The following is a 13,742-nucleotide window of genomic DNA, read 5'->3' as shown; positions in this document are numbered from 1 at the left end:
TGTTTACCTGGAAGAGATTTTAAAACGTCTTTAGGAAAAAGAAAAAAATTCGTTGAAGCTGGGTGGTGGTGCACGCCTTTAATCCCAGCACTCGGGAGGCAGAGGCAGGCGGATCTCTGTGAGTTCGAGGCCAGCCTGGTCTACAAGAGCTAGTTCCAGGACAGGAACCAAAAAGCTATGGAGAAACCCTGTCTCGAAAAATCCAAAAAAAGAAAAAAAAAAAAAAAAAAGAAAAACCAAAATGTTGAGATATCAGGTGAAGGGATCAGGTATTTTTTTTTTCTGCAAAATTCCAAATAATGAATAGTTTAGGCTTTGCCTAAATTATGTTTTTGTCATACTGCTCAGTTTGACTTTGACATGGAAGTAGTCATAGGCCATATGTATGTGTGGAAGCATTTCAACATGACTTCATTCCAAGTACAGTGGCAAAACTTTGTCATCTCTGTATCTAGGCGGTGTTATGGTATTTAATGTGCATTCAATTTAAGATCTGGTAACACAAATCCTCTGCTTGTACCACTCATACACGATGGGTAGGTGTATTTTAAAGACACAATTTGGCTTGAAAATAATGAACACTAGTTAGGGCTTTACAAATTTCTGCACCTATTTTCACACATTTCAAGAAGTTTTATATGAACATAGCTCAAGAATTAGATGTATCTAGTTTAAACATGCACATTACACACACACGGTGGTGGGGGAAGGGAGACAGAGAGAGGGAGAGAGGAAAAAAAGAACTAGAACATGATATATATATATATATATATATATATATATATATATAGAGAGAGAGAGAGAGAGAGAGAACATGAGAGGAAGAGACTAAGAGAGTAGGAAAAAGAGAGGGATACTGGCTTTTAGCCAACTTGAAGTCTTAGTGTGGAAAGATGCAGACCTCAGCAACCGTAAGATCCAGGATCAAAGTTCTGAGAGTAAATTCCATTCAGAAATGGCTCGGTACTGCATTAAAAACGGCCATGCTTCGTCTGCCTCACCCTTCCAGGGCAGCTTGCTGGACCAGTGCCACCTTACCCCAGAGGCCAGTCTGACCTTGCCCGTCTATCTCTGTTTGATAAAGCCAGGCTCTACAAATCATACAGCCTCCCATTGGCTTTCTGTCAGGGTGAGGTAACCGACGTTCTTCTTTATGCTCAGAGGCACGACATATAGCTCCCTTCTCTCCCATTGCTATAATGGGAACTTCCAGGTCAAAGGACACCATGCCATGTTGCAGAGGCCACATGGTAAGGGGGCATAAACATTTATAAAATCCCATCTTTGCTAGGTACTGCCAGGCTTTTGAGTTATCCAAGGGGGGTGTTTCAGCTGGGACCCACTGCTTTGTAGGGATGCATAGGAGACAGGATGTGAACTCAGAGTAAGAGCAGAGAACACATCTGTGCTTGTGGCAACTGGCTGCAGGAAGCCCTGGTGTACCAGGCTGCCTCCTGAGCATCAGCCATTCAATGTATGTAGCCCATGCTATACTAGCTAAAGTGCACAAAGACGAGGAGAGAGGACAAGTTTAATGGAATAAATTATGTTATGAGTTTTTCCCTGCCAAGTTCACTGGTTCTCAGTGACTTCTGCAGGTCCCATGCTCTTTTTTTTTCTTTTCTTTTTTTTTTTTTTTTTATAGCTGGCAAGAGATTCTCTTTACAGGAAGCAATGTGAGTCAGAACTTACAAGAGTGTGGCTCTACTATTTTTTTTCCCGGCAAAGACCATTCTTTCCTGGCTAAGGGATACATTTCCTACAGTCTTCAGTAAGTCAAGAGTGGCCGTGGGTCCCTTTCCTGGAGAGGCCAACACTTTCAGAGTCTACTGATATATCCCTCTATTACAAGATAGGGTTCTTAAATAAGTCTTTGAGGCTAGTATAAATAATGCACCTTGGTTGTTGTGGTGATTTGAAGAATGACCTTCATAGGCTCATAGATTTAAATGCTTAGTCATCAGGGGTGGCATGACTTGAGAAGGATAAGGAGGTGTGGCCTTGCTGAAGCAAGTGTAACCTTGTTGGAGGAAGTGTGTCACTGGGGGTGGGCTTTGAGTTTTTCAAAACTCAAGGCAGGCCCAGCGTCCCTCTCTTCCTGCTGCCTGCAGATTCTGATGTAGAACTCTCAGCTCCTTCTCCAGCACCATGTCTACTTGCATGCCACCTTGCTCCCCACCATGATCATAATCTTGTAAACCTCTGAAACGGTAACTAAGCCCCAATTAAATGTTTTCCTTGTGAATTGCTGTGGTCATGGTCTTTCTTCACAGCAACAGAACTGTGATTAATAGTTGTGTTCAATTTTTTTTCAAAAGTAATTAATTTATGCATGGATTAAAATGTATGAGTCAATCAGATACTATTTGAACATTGAGAGTCGTATAATACTGTTAGGTATCTGGATATGTAATGGGCCTAATGACCTTTGAATATCCCTGTATTACCTATTTATCTTGTTGCTGTAACCAGACACTTGACATGAAGCAACACAAGAGAAGGAAAGTTTCCTTTGGTTATGGTTTATTTTTATTACAAGAAAGACGTGGAGACAGGTGCATGAGGACTTTTGTCACATCACGTCCACAAGCAGGAGGCAGAGAGAGATGAAAGCTGGTGCTCAGCTTGTTTCCTTGCTTTCTTTACTCTGAGACCCCAGCCCCTAGGATGGTGTAGTGGTCACTCAGGATAGATCCTTATATATGAATCATTTATCCTCAACTCTTCTTTGGACCTGTAGTACTTGCTTGATTTTTTTGGTCATTAGTGGATTTAGTAGATATTTTGCATTTGGTCATACTATATCTGAAACAATTATACTTTAAGGAACACTATTACTGTTGTATAGGTACATTGTTATTCTCTCTCTCTCCTCTCTCTTTCCTCCCACCCCCCCCTGCAGGAGACACAGATGACACAGCAGGAAGAACACTGAGCTAATTGCCCAGAAGGTCTAGGTTTAAAGATCAACTATATTACCCTTTAGTCTTTCTGGTTAAGTTCCTCATCCTTAATTTCTACAGCTATGCACTTGATGAAATAATAGTGCCCATGTCTCAGGGCAGCTGTATAACCTTCTGATGATGCTGTCGATCTGTCCTGCTGTCCTCCCCATCAGACACATCCTGTCACACTAGCAGCCATACGTCCTTTAAAAAGCCCTTGGACTAGCAGCTCAGTAGTACCCTATTTTCTGGGGGCCCTCTCTATGCAGGATCTCTGCTGCCTCTCTTCTCTTTCCCTCCCCTCCGTCCCTCCGTCCCTCCGTCCCTCCGTCCCTCCTTCCCTCCCTCTCAAGCTCTCATCTGTAAATCTATAGTAAACACTCCCAAAACTCGGCCTCTCCGGTCCATGCTTTTTTATTCTCTGAATCTGTAAGACAAGACCCTGAATCCACTGGTGTATGCTGGCTTTGGTGCCTATCAGGTTTCTGGGACTCTGGCTCCCCAAGAAAGTCTCTGTTGTTCCCCAAGATACTCATTTATACCCATTATGGCTAGTATCCAACAACATAACTGAGTTTATACTCTCTTTCATTTGCCGAGCCACTGTGAGCACCTTGAGGGCAGCAAGGTTAGTCATTTAGAACTCTTGCAAAGGAGGATGCCTCTTTTGCATGGAAATTGTAAGAATTATTATTCATTTAGTGGTTGCCATGCACAAGGCATGCTTGCCTGCACAATCTCTTTGCTTCTCATCACTTGTCAAGGCAGGTGGCATAAACTCCGTCTCAAGGATAACAAAGAAGTTCCTGGAGATGAAATAACTTCCTTTGTGTCAAGTAGCTAGTACTGATTCCACCTTCTGCTCATCAGTTCTATCATTTGTGGCCCCCTATCTAGATACAGAAAGACACGTAGCAGGCAAAGGCAGCAAGCGTTCAGTACTGTACAAAGGTTGCAGACACTCAGAATGAGCTGAGCACTGCGTGGGTTGGTGGCCAACTGCTGAGGTCAATTTAGCCAATGTTTATTAAGCAGCTTTTGCTGGCCACATACTGAGGGAGCAGCTGGGGAAACGATGATGCTGTGGCCACTGAGCTGAACGGAGGAGCTCACGGTCAAGTGCGAGGGACAGATGTATAAATGTGCAATCACAACCCAGCAGGACCAGCGACGTGCTGCAGGGCAGCATGGGAGTCTGGAATTGGAGAGGCTCAAGGAGGTGGGGAAACGTTCCCACCCATGCTGCATCCCTAATAGGGTCTCATTCACCTGCCACAGGGAAACAACATGTTTTCATTTGCCCTCCCTCGGTTCAAAATAACGTTTTTAAAATTTATAACATTTTAATTTATTTAGGGCTTGTGCGTGAGAGCGTGGGTGCATGTGTGTGTGTATAGGTATGCATGAAGGTCAGAGAACAACTTGCAGGAGCTGTTTCTCTCCTACTGTATGGGTCTCTAGGATCAAACTCAGTTCATCAGGCATGGCAGCAAGCGCCTTTACTCAGCGAGCCTTCCGTCAGCATTCCTTCTGTTTTTAGGGCACCCTTGCAGCCCCCAATGAACTACCTGCATGTCATTTACAAATGCTTTCCTTAGGTGGGTAGATTTACATTTCTAAATTGTATTTTCTATGGCTAACTTGAAAATTAGTTTTCGTTGCAAATTGATGATATGTTGAAGTGTGTTGGGGTGTCAGGGTGAGTCTTCCTTACAGTACAGAGTGGAAACTACCTATAGCCTGTGTAGAGACCATATCAAGCTAAGAGTACTCACTTATTTGTAGGGATTTCCTTGATCCCTGTTATACCCTCCAGCTGGGCTGGAGTTGCTTGGATGTATGTTTGATGGGTCTCTGCAGACCTCCTTCCTTATGAGACCTACAAAATAACTGACATTAACAGATTCTCTTTCTTTCATAGTATCTACAAAAGGTAAAATATTAAAATAGCCTAAAAGAAATGTTCCTTCCCTTTTTATAAGGCAGTGATCACCTTTAGTATATCCTTGTGTACTTTTATACCTCTAGATATACTGTGTACATTTAAATATATATGAGTGTATATATACATATATATGTTTGTATATGATGCAGCTATGTATATGTATGTATAGATGTATATATCCTGCTTTTATTCATATATAAACAACAGCATGGTTTGGATCTTACTCTACTTTTGTTTTTCTATTTAATAGTACATTTTGGAGATCCCTGGTCTGTCATGGTACCTGAAGACCTGCTTTACTCTTTCCAATGGCTGTGTGATATTCTCTTGACATATTAAAACTTGATCCCTTTTCATAGAAACCATGACTGTTGTTGGTCTTTTGTCAGTACACAGAACACTGCAGTGAACATAGCTGAACATCCCAAGCATCCTCTGTGTACATGTCCCTTTTGGATGCTGTTATAGCTTGGTCAACTTAAGATAATCTATATTCCCCTGGGGAGAGTGCCTTGTGAAAGATTATCTACATCAAACTGAACTGTTGGCATATTTGTGGGAGGTTGTCTGGATTGCCTTGATTGATACAGGAAGAGCCACCCTAAATGGAGGGGTGCCTTCTGGTATACCCCAGATAAAAGGGCACAGAAGGAAAGCCTTTTGCTTTTTTGCTAGCTGGATTGTCCCTCTCAGGTGGTGAGTTCATCTACCCTGTTGCTGCCACTGATCATTCTTTCACTGATGTTAGCACCATCTTCTTTGGACTTCCTATGTGGACCAAAACCCAGCCATTTCCTAGGAATCCTCCAGGCCTTTAGCACCAGATGGGACAGCTGAGGCATCTGGCCTTGTGAATTGAGCAGCAACTGGACCCTTGGCCTCTCCGGTATGAGGCAGTCTTTGTTGGACTGCTTTAGCCATATGGTGAAGCCAATCTAACAAATCCCTTTTAATATATGCTAATTCTGTTGTTCCTCTTTTTCTAGAGAATTCTGTTGCATACAGATACAGTCCTGCAAGTAGACTTTTTGTTTTGTTTTATTATTTTAATTAGAAGTAATGAAATGCTATATTATCTTAAATTTTACTCAAAATTACCCAACTGTCCTCTCAAAAGTGGTGGTGGCAATTCTATGTTCTATCAAAGAACATAGAAAGATACCTATCCCTTTTCATATTCTGGGCTGGAATTGATCGACTTCCAGGACATGGTTCAGTAGTGTGGGAGGTGTTTTAAGTGACAAGTTGGATACAAACCAGATGCCAGAGGCTGGGTATTGATATGCCAAAATAAATCACCTGATTATTTGTGAACAGTTGGATGTTAATATTTTGGGGCCAAAATCTTGTCTGTCTGTGTTTTCCAGGCACGACAGGGATGAGTCTTTATGTTTATTGTGGCACCAGGTTGAGTCTGGACTTGCTTTTCATTTGTTAATGACATATGTCCACTTCAGATCTGTGTATTCTAGAAGGTTGGCTAATTTGTTTCTTCCAATTAGTCTTTGTCTTTTCAAGGGTTACCTTTGATCTCTGTGTTATTCAGGCCACCTCTCACTGTAGCTTTCTCCATCTCCACCTGCCTTTCCAATGGGTCTTAAGTGGATGACCTTATCACTCCGGGAGGCAAACATACACTGTGCAGAGCTGCCAAACTCAATATCCTTTTGCTTAAATGTTAGATGGATTTATGTTGTTGCTCTGGAAAGCAGTGATCCAGGGAGGAATTAATGTTTTGAGAGGACTCTGGTCTCATTAGAATGGCAAGAGAAGGATGTGTGCACCTGCCCAAAGCCATGAGACAAGTTCTTTCCTCTCCCTTCTCAAAAGGTGATTTGAATCTTGCTTGTACCTAAGCTGTGGACTCTGGCATATGGCATCACCATCTATGTTTCTGTGTCTTTCAGTGGAGCAAATGGAAAAGCCATGTCATGATGCTCTCTGATGTTAGCTTAGACACTGTTTCTCTGTGTTGCCCTGGATGTCCTGGAAGTTACTCTGTAGACTTCACAGTTTGAAGCTGGCTCAAACTCACAGAGATCTGTCTGCCTCTGCCTCCCAAGTGCTGGAATTAAAGGGGTATGTCACTACCTCCTGACTAGAATTTATTTGCTATGCTTGTGCTTTGTGTCACCATGCACCAGAATGTAAGCTTCACAGAACCAGGGTCCCTTCCCTATGTTTAGAATATAACACAAGTTTAAGTTTTGTAGGTCTACAAGAAGTATTTGTTGTACAAATGAATGTAAGATTAAGATCATGGTAACAGCTTGGACATCACTGGCTGTAGGAAAGGCTAGCAGTAATATTGACGTATAGGACAAGATGTTGGTTGTCAGGATGAGCTCCCACCAGGGTATCACTTCAGAGGCCTGGCTTAGTGAACCAGTGTAGCTCAGAGTGTATTTATGTGGCTTTCTGAAGTGAGATCCTGGGATATTGTCCTTCCACAAGTGGCCAAAGTGACCCTCCATCTTATTTTCTGGACTTTCAGGGCATTTGTGATTCTGCAGTAATGCTGACCTCTCTATGGATATGGTACAGAGTTAACTTTACTCCAAAGGAGTTTAAGTTAGAAGAGTATCAGTCAAGTCTGTCTAGGACAAGTTAATTTTATAAAAGAGGCATCTTAGTTAGGGTTTCTATTGCTATAAAGAGATATCATGACTACAGCAACTCTTATAATGGAAAAAACATCTAAGAGGGATGACTTACAGTTTCAGAAGTTTAGTCCATTATCATCATGGTGCGACCTGGCAGCATGCAGGCAGACACGGTGCTAGAGAAGGAGCTGAGAGGCCTACATCTTGACTTAAAGACATTGGAAGTGATCTGTGACATTGGATGTGGCTTGAACATATATGAGACCTCAAAGCCCACTTCCACAGTGACACACTTCCTTGAACAAGACCACATTGACTCCAACAAGGCTACATCTTCTAATAGTGCCACTTCCTTTGGGGGCCATTTTCTTTCAAACCAACACAAGAGGGAACATGTATTCTTGAAAAAGAAGATTTTATGGAATGGCCCAGTATTCACATGCTCCTTTGCTATTGGCTTCTGTCATCTGCCCTGCTGCTGTGTTTATGGTAAGGAACAGTGAGGTTCTCCGTCTATAAGATACGTAGGCATGCAGATGAAGGTGGGGAGCATGCACACCAAGAATAATGAGCTTTATCCTGTAATAATCTTTTGAAATTCTCATCTGGAGTTCTAAAAGGAAAAAAACCTATCTCAGATTTTATTCTAAATACAACAGGGTGAGGACTTATAGAGTAACAGCTGGCCCCAGAGTGTCTTGAGGAGGGAACTTCCTTCCTTCCTTCCTTCCTTCCTTCCTTCCTTCCTTCCTTCCTTCCTTCCTTCTTTCCTTCCTTCCATCTTCCCTCCCTCCCTCCCTCCCTCCCTCCCTCCCTCCCTCTCTCCCTCCCTCCCTTCCTCCCTCTTTTTCTCTCTCCTTTTCTGGGGATGTAGCTCAGTTGATAGAGTGCTTGCTTATCAAGTACAAGGCTCTGGCTTTGAGTCCCAGCATTGTAGCAACAGGGAAGTGTGGTAGTATAGACCAAATCAAGTTCAGGATCAGCCTCATTTACGTAGAAAGTTTGAGGCCATCCTGGGAGACATGAGACCTAAGGTATAAGGTGTGGCAGAACTCTAGAAGATCAGAAAATAATTTTGGGAGTGTAAAAAATAAATACATGCTGTTTTCCTATTTTGGAGTGAAACAGAAAAAAAAGCCAAAAGTTTAGCTTAAAATTTTGTACAAGAAATGCACATATTTAGGGGTGAGGAGGCAACTGGGAGCAGGGGCCATGGGTTAGGTGACATCAGTGTTGCTGTGATAGAATCTACTCTATATCACTGCAGATTGTATGAATGTTTGTGGGGAAATCCAAAAGGGAGGGGTGACGTCCCTGTCTGTGACAGCCTGTGGCATGGAGACCTCACACAAGTGGGATGCAAATGACATTGCAAATTCACTGTCACTCACTTGGTTGTGAAAGCAAAAATGAAAATCATACCTTAAGAATGCACTGAACTTGAGGAGTCCATGGTTTTCTCCCAGGGAATGAAGCAGAGGTTTTGAGTTTGTTTAATACAAATGACGAAGGACAGGAAACTCCAAGTCAAATGGAGACTCAAGTTAGTATTTAAAAACTGCTTATCGTGCGTGATGCGTGAAATGTAACAGATATGAAATAAGTTATTCATACTCTTCTAATCACATAAACTTCTGTCGTGAAGTTACGTGAGTCTTCCAGGAGAATTACTCTGAATTTCAATGAGAGTTTACCAACAATGCAAACATGGCTCATTTGGGCTGCTTTTGAAATACTATGCTCACACCCCTGGGCCAGAGAGTGCTCTTGTTGTTTCAGACCTTACTATTCAATACTCCCTATTGCCCCTCTCCTCCAGGCTAACTCATACATCATATGGTTTGCCTGACTCCTTCAGGCATCTGAATGTGTAGCTTATAATAACTGTGCCGAGATTAGAGGACCATCTGTTCATTGTCCACTGTTCATAGATGTAGATCATCTTATTGACCATAATACTTGCTGCCTCTCCTAAAGGGGATTTAGACTCCTCTATCACATTGATAAGTGATTTGTTTTGGCTCAAAGACACATGAAGAGAAGTTAAATGTATTGTGTGCAGTAAAAGAGCTATGCCACTTCCGTGCAGATGCTGTCGAAGCCATTGTGCAGACCACCCTTTATCCTGTTCTGCCATGAGACCCGCAGTGTCTGAGATGGGGGTGGCTGTGTGGGCAAATAGAATCATATAGAGCAAAGCTATTGGCAACTTTTGATCTACAGTAAGAGCGAGAAATATTTGTTGGTGTGAAGCACTGGGCTTTAGGGGGTCATTTCTACCTCAGCATGACTGTGTTTATTATAACGAATATAACTAATATAAAACACCTTTATTTGATTTAAAGGGAAGGGATTTAAGGAACTTTACTACCTCAGAGGCATGTTCAGCAGAGCCTTCTAGCTCTTATTTACACGATGGCAATTCAAGGAGGAAGATGTCAACATTCTGTTGTGGGGAATGCATATGAAGGAAAAATAGTTTGTTTCTATGATGGCGCTGGGTTTAATACCATAATAAGTGTCCCCAAAGGGGAAGTTTGAATAGGCATGCGAATGCTAACTTAATTCATAAAACCTTTTGTCACTGTGCCTACTCATTTGTCATTCCTTCTTCATGATGAATTATGGGGCTGGTTTGAAGTCCAAGTTAACCTAATGAAAATCTGAGACGAAAAAATACATGGAGCAAGAGCTTCTGCCAAAAGAATTTCAGGGTGTGTGGGAGGGAGTGACTTTCCAAGTCTCAGTTGTTCAACAGTGGATCGCTCTAAAGCACCGCTATCCTTTGGCAGACATGAAGTGCTATGATATGTGTTAGGCGTGGTTGATCTTCTAGACAATGGCTTCTGGTCTAGTCTCATTCTGTTACTGTGATGAGACACTCTGACCAAAGAAAGTTGAGGAGGAAAGCGTTTCGTTATCTGACACTTTCAAGTAATAGCCCATTATTGAGGGGTGTTAGACAGGCACTCAGGCAGGATCTCGAAGGAGAAACCACCAAGGAACCCTTCTAGCTGGATAACTCAGGGTCTTGCTTAGTTACATGTATTGTTTAACCCCGGACTCCCTGCCCAGGGATGGTGCCATCCACAGTGGCTGGGCCCTCCTGCATCAATTCATAATCAAGACAACCTCTTATAGATATGTCCATGGGTCAAACTGACCATTGCAAATCCTTAATTGATGTTTTTCCTCTCACATGACTTTAGATAATGTTAAGTTGAGAATTAAGGCTAACAGGGACAGCTCCTAAATCTATAACACATATTATCTAGCTTCTTTGCGATCAGTTTTTTTTTTTTTATTTCTCTAGTCACTTGAACACTCTGGTTTATTTATTTATTTATTTATTTATTTATTTATTTATTTATTTATCTTTTGCCTCTCCAGAACTTATAAATTTTTATCTACGGGCCTGTGATTTTCTTTTCTCTCTCCTAGCATTTGAAATCTAGAGCCTGCCCCTGGTAGGAAAGACACTCTGGGAGGGCAAATAATATAGAGAAAATAAATGCTTCAACTCACTTCAGGGACTGTGTGCATTGAACATAGATGAATGGTATAAGCCTCATAGAAGATTTAACACTGGATCCGTGGTTTGAGTGGGGCTGTGAATAGCCTGGGATGCAGGGTTAAGAGGTTAGACTTCAATTCTACAACCAGCAGGATGGCAGAGAAGCCTTTGACCTGTTAGGCATAGTTCATTCTGAGAGTTGATCACACAAGTGTGTAGAGGTGATGGGAGAAGAGAGGCGCTGTAGGAAGAGAGAACAAGTAGGTAACCTGGAGTAATTCCACCGAAGGATGCTCATAAACTGAGCTAGGAGACAGGGAGTACACAGAGGGACTGCCAGCTCCTGACTGTTACAGGGAAATGGGGACCTGTGTATGCCCTGTCTTCACATTCTTTATTCAGTGAAAAGCCTCTGCTCACTGAGCTAAAGAGACCATCTGAGTCTGGGAGGGCACTCTGAAGTTAAGAGCAGCCATGTGGGAATTTACGGCCTGCGTCAGCAATTCCTTTGAGAACTGCCAAACACAGGTTAGCTCAGCAGAACTTCTGGCCCAAAGACAGCCAGAGATCCCAGCCTCCGTTCTCAGTTGTTTGCCTATGTCTCAGTTCTCTGTTGTGCTCCACAGTGGTGGTCTATAGAAACACTGCTGTCTTCTCCCATCCCTTCCTCTTTTGTTACAGGCAGGAAAATTGTCAATGCTATTTGCAACCCATGCAGAAAACATATTTCCCAGCAGGTGTTTCTGAGCAGTAAGCAGGTTCTGCCACTGTCCCTTCCACACATCACTTTAAACAGCCACTCCAGCAAATTGCTTAGTCCATGATTTTTCATCTCCCTTGCTGCCTGCATTAAACTAGGAGAAAAAGTAAAGATCATTAAGGGCTCCTTTCTTTATTGTTTTTTTAAAGGGCATGATGCATTTGGGGGAAAAGGGAACAAGCGGAAGCTCTACTATAATAACCCTTATGCAAATAAGTACTTCCTTTCTTAGAGGTGCTCATATGCAAGTGACCTAGCAAGTCCAATCTATAATCTGGGAGAAAGAAGACCAATGAGGTCTTTAATTTATTCTATTTATCTATCTATCTGTCTGTCTGTCTGTCTGTCTGTCTGTCTATCTTTGTCTATTTGCATTCCATCATGTTTCCTGCTGTGATGATAATGGACTAAACCTCTGAACTGAAAGCCAGCACCCAGTTAAATGTTTTCCTTAATAAGGATTGCCATGGTCTGTCTTTCTTTCTTTCTTTCTTTCTTTCTTTCTTTCTTTCTTTCTTTCTTTCTTTCTTTCTTTCTTTCTTTCTTTCTTTCTTTCTTTCTTATCTGTTGTGTGTCTATGTGCCACAGAGCACATCTGAATGCCACAAGACAACTTACTCAAGTCAGTTTTCTTTTTCCATCACGTGGGAGTCAGGGATTGATCTCAGGTCAACAGGCTTGGTGCCAACCACCTTTGACTTACTGAACAGTCTCATCAGCACAAGATCTTTAAGATGTTTATGAAGTTGTGAAGACTCAAGGCAAAGTGGCCAGGGTTAGAAAAGGTAGTTGTAGTGCAGACAGCCTTCATTTAAACTGATAACTTCAAGACTCTCACACCCAGATTTTTAACAGCACAAGGGTTGACTTCTTTGGGTTGTAAACCTCAGAGACTCATGGAAAGCTAGCTGAGGAGAAGAGCCATAAAACAATACAGTCAATGGGGATTTCACAGAAATGAAATAAAACTCCATGGTTTGGCCTTTCTTCTTGGAGTCAGGAAGCATCTTAAAGATGTTTTGTAGGATGTTGCAATGAGTTATTTGTGGCTGTTCACTGTGGTGCTTTACTCCAGTCACATTCCTTCATTATCCGACTCAACCATAGCTCCTCTCGTTACTCTTCATATACCCAATATCTCATAATGTTTCCTTTGCTTTGGTGCTTCTGCTCATGGTCTCTGCTGCTTTATGTTTCAAGTTCCTGAGATGATCTTGATGATTTTATCCTCATGAGAATTCAAGATATCAACCAGCTCATAAGGTTTCTGCCTTGGGTCATTTGTGTCTGACAGTGGTCCAGCTAAAGTCACGGGAAGATGATGATGGAGATGTGGCTATCCAAATCACAGCACTCTGATTAAGAAGGAAGGTCTTGCCCTCTTAGCAGCTAATTAAAAATGTACCTGGAAAATAATATAAATGACATGCACTGTTCACACAGCAAATGCTTTCCTCTGTTGCAAGGAGATTTAAAACTTAGGGGATAGGGCTCATCATTCCCTCAATAGAGATGTAGAAAGTAGATTAGGGAAATTGAAACGTATGTAGAGATGCCTATTCCTTACAGGTGTGTATTTACTTTTCTTGTCTTTATGACAAAATAAAGCAAAGGAAGGTTTGTCTTGACTCAGTGTATCAGAGGGTTTGGTCCATGGTTGCTTGGTTCTTTGAGCATGGACAGAACATCATGGTGATAGGATTACATAGTAGAGGGTGTTCTTCAGTTCCTGGGAGTAGATGAAAAGGGAAGGAGGAAGGAAGGACCAGAAGTCGGGATGTAGATGGAAGTTTCTGTCCCGCCTGGTCCTACAGCTGTTCAATCCCAAAGAAACACACAGAGGCTTATGTTAATTATAAACTATTTGACCTATTAGCTCAGGCCTATTATTAACTAGTTCTTACAACTTAAATTAACCCACAATTCTTATCTATGTTTAGCTTCTTGGCTTGGTAGCTTTTCTCAGCGAGGAATT

The sequence above is a fragment of the Chionomys nivalis genome, chromosome 7, assembly GCF_950005125.1.
Source record: "Chionomys nivalis chromosome 7, mChiNiv1.1, whole genome shotgun sequence".
In the NCBI taxonomy this organism is placed as follows: domain Eukaryota; kingdom Metazoa; phylum Chordata; class Mammalia; order Rodentia; family Cricetidae; genus Chionomys; species Chionomys nivalis.
The sequence above is the reverse complement of the archived record's forward strand: the minus strand, read 5'-3'. Positions refer to the sequence as shown.